Raw genomic sequence first — 5721 nt, forward strand, 5'->3', positions numbered from 1 at the left:
TGGGACCAGATGCCATGATCTTTGTTTTCTGAATGTTGAGCTTTAAGCCAACTTTTTCACTCTCCTCTTTCACTTTCCTCAAGAGGCTTTTGAGTCCTCTTCACTTTCTGGCATCAGGGTGGTGTCATCTGCATATCTGAGGTTATTGATATTTCTGCTGGCAATCTTGATTCCAGCTTGTGCTTCCTCCAGCCCAGCGTTTCTCATGATGTACTCTGCATAGAAGTTAAATACGCAGGGTGACAATATAAAGCCTTAACATACTCTTTTTCCTATTTGGAACCAGTGTGTTGTTTCATGTCCAGTTCTAAATGTTGCTTCCTGACCTGCATATAGGTTTCTCAAGAGGCAGGTCCGGTGGTCTGGTATTCCCATCTCTCAGAATTTTCCACAGTTTATTGTGATCCACACAGTCAAAGGCTTTGGCATAGTCAATAAAGCAGAAACAGATGTTTTTCTGGAACTCTCTTGCTTTTTCCATGATCCAGCGGATGTTGGCAATTTGATCTCTGGTTCATCTGTCTTTTCTAAAACCAGCTTGAACATCTGGAAGTTCACGGTTCACGTATTGCTGAAGCCTGGCTTGGAGAATTTTGAGCATTACTTTACTAGCATCTGAGATAAGTGCAATTGTGCAGTAGTTTGAGCATTTTTTGGCATTCCCTTTCTTTGGGATTGAAATGAAAACTGACCTTTTCCAGTCCTGTGGCCACTGCTGGGTTTTCCAAATGTGCTGACATATTGAGTGCAGCACTTTCACAGCATCATCTTTTAGGATTTGAAATAGCTCAACTGGAATTCCATCACCTCTACTAGCTTTGCTCATAGTGATGCTTCCTAAGGCTCACTTGACTTCACATTCCAGGATGTCTGGCTCTAGGTGAGTGTGAGTGATCACACCATCGTGATTATCTTGGTCGTGAAGATCTTTTCTGTACAGTTCTTTTGTGTATTCTTGCCACCTCTTCTTAATATCTTCTGCTTCTGTTGGGTCGCTACCATTTCTGTCCTTTATTGAGCCCATCTTTGCATGAAATGTTCCCTTGGTATCTCTAATTTTCTTGAAAAGATCTCTAATTTTTCCCATTCCATTGTTTTCCTCTATTTCTTTGCATTGATCACTGAGGAAGGCTTTCTTATCTCTCCTTGCTAATCTTTGGAACTCTGCATTCAAATGGGTATATCTTTCCTTTTCTCCTTTATGTTAGATTTCAGCCACACATAATTTTTATGTAAATGCCTTTTTAAAAGTGCCTTTGTGTTTGCTATGGTGATCTGTCACATTCTAAGTAGTGTATAAGGGCTGAATTGAAACATGATCAGCAACTTTTCTATATGTTTAGAGCTACAAGCAAAAATAAAAGTGCTTACTATGCAAATAAGCTTTTAGGCAAGTCCCCTGTCTACCTTTCCACCTATCCTGAGTGCTGTCCCTAAACCAGGTGTATATTCTGGAACCACCCTCAGTTCATTTAGTGAGTTCTTTATCTCTGGGATCAGTTGCCACCAGCAGCAGAACAAGTACAGGAGTCTCTATTCTTCATTATTCTAAACAATCTGTGAACCACCTATGGATTTGCATCAACTTACTGGGATCTGTAAAAGGCCTGAATGATGTGGTCAAGGATACCTCCTGAGTCCCTCCATGTGAATGGGAAGCAATATTAAAGCTGCAGCCTTTAACTCAAACCTGTATCTGTCCTCTATTGGACTTTTGAAGAATTGGGTTGGCCAACAATTCGTTTGTTATGGAAAAACCAGAATGAACTTTTTGGTCAACCTCCTCTCAGTCATGATTTGCTTTTAAGAGGTAAAAGTATCACATTCTTTTCCACAGACCACGCTGACATCTCGGGTCCAAACTCCATTCAGGAAGAACTACTCCCAGAGATGACTGTGGTTGTCCCTTTCTCTCTTCATCTCCAATTCGCCTCACCAATAGCCAGAATTCAGAAGGCTCTTCAAGATTACGATGTAGCCTAAGAATTTCCGGGTAATTCAGGACCAAGCATTGCTGCTGCAGTTTAGTTTAAGGCATAGCTTTACTGCCCCCTGGTGGATATAAATATCCTTACAGTTCTGAAACAAGCTTTCCTCTTCAGTTGCTTTACTGAAGTGTGAATCCAATCACTGTCTCCAGTGTACATCCTTCCAGGACAGTGATGTGGTCTATTTGTCTGAGAAACAAAGGTCTCCATGACATTATGAGTGTGTGTGAATGTGTGTTTGTCTGTGTTTGTGTGTGTGTGAGAGAGCAAGCGAGAGAGCACACCACTATGTCAGTTATCAATTTATTGCTTCTTGGCTTCAAATGCACTCTTTAATATGTGGTTTATGATGAACAATGGACATGTGCTCATTTCTCCGTAAAAGTGAGCACAATGTTAAACTTTCTCCATAGAGGGCGCTGTAGAAACTCTGCAGGAGGAAGGGGCTTCCTTCGATATCCACGCAGGTGGGACCAGGGCAGACACAGGTGAGTGTGGGGACATCTGAAGGTGCTCGCCCCAGTCATGGGCCACTTCGCTGTCTCCACATGAAGATGACCTTTTTTCTCAGCCCTCTCACCCTAAAATCAAAGTCCCCACTGGCCCAAGTGCACACAGCCTTCTGTTTGATGAAAGGGGATGGTGGTCTTCCACACAGAGCTTTAGCTCCCTCTCAAGTCTCCTAGCTGCTGGCATTCGCTGAAGGCCTCCTGCCCACACTGTGGCCTGGACGCCCATGGCAGACCCAAGCCACACAGGTTCTTAAGGGCCCCCTTGCCCTGCACTGGGAAGGTGGTCTGTTTGCCTGGCAACTCCAGATCAGCTCTGGTCTGGCTAAACCAGAGAGCTCCTCTGCTACCTGGTGGCTGAACCAAATGTTCCAATCACAGGGACCCCTTCCAAGTCTGTCCTCCTCTGAGTACTTTTCCTTAGCCTCTGTCGTATCTTGTATCTACATTGGAAGGACTGATGTTGAAGCTGAAACTCCAATATTTTGGCCACCTGATGAGAAGAGCTGACTCATTTGAAAAGACCCTGATGCTGGGAAGTATTGAGTGAAGGAGGAAAAGGGAATGACAGAGGATGAGATGGTTGGATGCTCACCGGCTCAAAGGACATGAGTTTGGGTAAACTCTGGGAGTTGGTGATGGACAGGGAGGCCTGGTGCGCTGCAGTCCATGGGGTCACAAAGAGTTGGACACGACTGAGTGACTGAACTGAACTCTTTCTTTTACTATTGTTAATGATTCTTATATTGAACTTTCCTTTTCTAACTTACTGATTGGTTTCTATAACCTGGTTAGACCCATTGCTACAGTCAGATAGCCCAGAATCAAAGCTTGCTTCTAAAATTTGTTCAGCTCTGTGACCATGAACAAATTACTGAAACTCTGATTCCTAGTCTGTAAAAAGAGGGCAGATTACGTGCCCTTGTACAGTCATTATGAGAATTACACAGAGCACATTAAGTGCCTACAAGTCAGCAAGCTTTGTTAGATGTAGCCAGTTAAGGAGATACAAAGGGGGGGGGGGGAGTCAGAAAAGGAAAATATAAGCCAGAAAAACACCCGATAGAACCAAAGGCAGAGAGAAATGTTAACATAAAATCAAGCAAAAGGCAAATGAGATGAATAGTTAATGGTCCTTGAATTTACTTCAAATGGCAAACATTTCATACAATACTTACAATTTAGAAACCATTTCAAAATACATTATTTCATCTAATCTTCACCATAATACCAGCTTAGTGTGTATTGTCATAAAGGATGCTGTCATTTTCAAAGGTCCGAGACGAGACTCAGAGGCACGTTGGAAGCCACCTGCTAGCTTGTAAAAAGAGGGTCTTATCTACCTGCATAGCCCGTTGTCTTCCTACCACTGCCCTCTTGTGGTCAAGTAGATATTAACTCCTGAAACGTATCTGTCAGCTCACGGGGCTGAAAGTCTCCAGCTCTAGTCCTCAAAGAAGACTCTACGCAACACTGAATGGTGTCTAGCCTGACTCAAAGAAAAGTGTTTCTTATAATAATCTAATCTTGTAAGTTTAAATTTTTTGCTCTTCATTAGGTCGTACTTAAAATTAGCCCAGTAATAAAGGTACTAATTCATTAGTGAAGTGCACGGGTTACTTTGTAATAGAAATTTGATGAACATTGCTCTAGAGCTGCATTTCCCAAAATTATTTGAACAGGGCACAGGTGATATTTTTAAATTTAATAATGGAATAAAGCATTTAATTTTATTCAAAAAGTACACATAATGCCTTCTATTAAAACAAAAAAAAAACCCTTATGTTAAAGAAGAAAAAAAGATTCCACAAATTGGTTTTCTCAGTAACACATCAAAGAGGAATAAATTTGTGTAGTAAAATGCCTATTGTTTAATAACACTGAATAGTATTTCAAGTATATTCTGATATTGAAAAATAAGAGAAATATTATTGCATTTTCCCATCCTTTATACAACATATATCAAGATAGAGATTAACCAGAAATTCTACACATGAATTAATGCCCAAGTTAAAGGTCATGTGCTCCCAAGTCAGACAATCTATGAATGACTTTATGGTTTTCACTGGTTAGGCATGTTATTTTCTTAAACATAGTTTGCATGCTAATAATAAAAATAGTAAAAATATCATTTATATCACAATTTATATCACAATTTATATTTTTAAAGAAAAATATCACTTGCAATTATTTTTAATAGAATACCCATTTATATAGCGTGGAATCTTTAATGTTCTGTGGAAACTAAATATTTTAACAACTACAACCATTTCTCAGACAAAATCTTACGTTGGGACCACTATATATAAAACAGACAAGAGTTTATTCACTTAAGTTTACTTTTGCATTCAAATTTATGAATTAATCAATTAAGAGAAATTAGACTATTTTGATAAACACAAAATAATCCGTGGATAGCAGATGGCAGTGAAGTTTTATTACCAGTTTAGCATCCACCCTTTTCTCTGGATTTTTTTTTTCTGGTTGGACAGAATTGGTAAAATCATAATTACTACTTTGCAAATGGTAATCAGGGCCTCTACTCAGAGTTGCACAGGCTATGCACTGCAGAACCCCAGGGGGCACCAGGAAATCCCCACCTATAGGCCAGTACTAACAGTTGTTGGAATTTGTCTGTTTCTTTGTTTTGGTTTCAAATCCCATGGACAGAGGAGCCTGGTGGGCTGCAGTCCATGGGGTCACAAAGAGCTGGGCACGACTGAGCAACTAACACTTTGTTTTGGTTTCAACAGCTCAGTTTTCATTGTCAGTATACTTTTCTATTAAGCTAATCTCAACATTTGAAAAAGGAGTCATAGTATCTGGCAACCGGAAAGTCAACAGTGACCTTGATGATTTGGGTGAAGTGGTGGAGATAAAAGCTTGACTGACTAGGTTAAAAGAAGAATTAGAGACAAAGTGCACAAAGAACACTTTTGAGGAGTTTTATGGAAGTGAAAGAGGAGAGTGAAAAAGTTGGCTTAAAGCTCAACATTCAGAAAACTAAGATCATGGCATCTGGTCCCATCACTTCATGGGAAATAGATGGGGAAACAGTGGAAACAGTGGCTGACTTTATTTTGGGGGGCTCCAAAATCACTGCAGATGGTGATTGCAGCCATGAAATTAAAAGATGCTTACTCCTTGGAAGGAAATTTATTTTATTTTATTTTTTAACTTTACAATATTGTATTGGTTTTGCCATATATCAACATGAATCCGCC

This window comes from Bison bison, unplaced genomic scaffold (genome assembly GCF_000754665.1).
Source record: "Bison bison bison isolate TAMUID 2011002044 unplaced genomic scaffold, Bison_UMD1.0 scf7180017864381, whole genome shotgun sequence".
Lineage (NCBI taxonomy): Eukaryota > Metazoa > Chordata > Mammalia > Artiodactyla > Bovidae > Bison > Bison bison.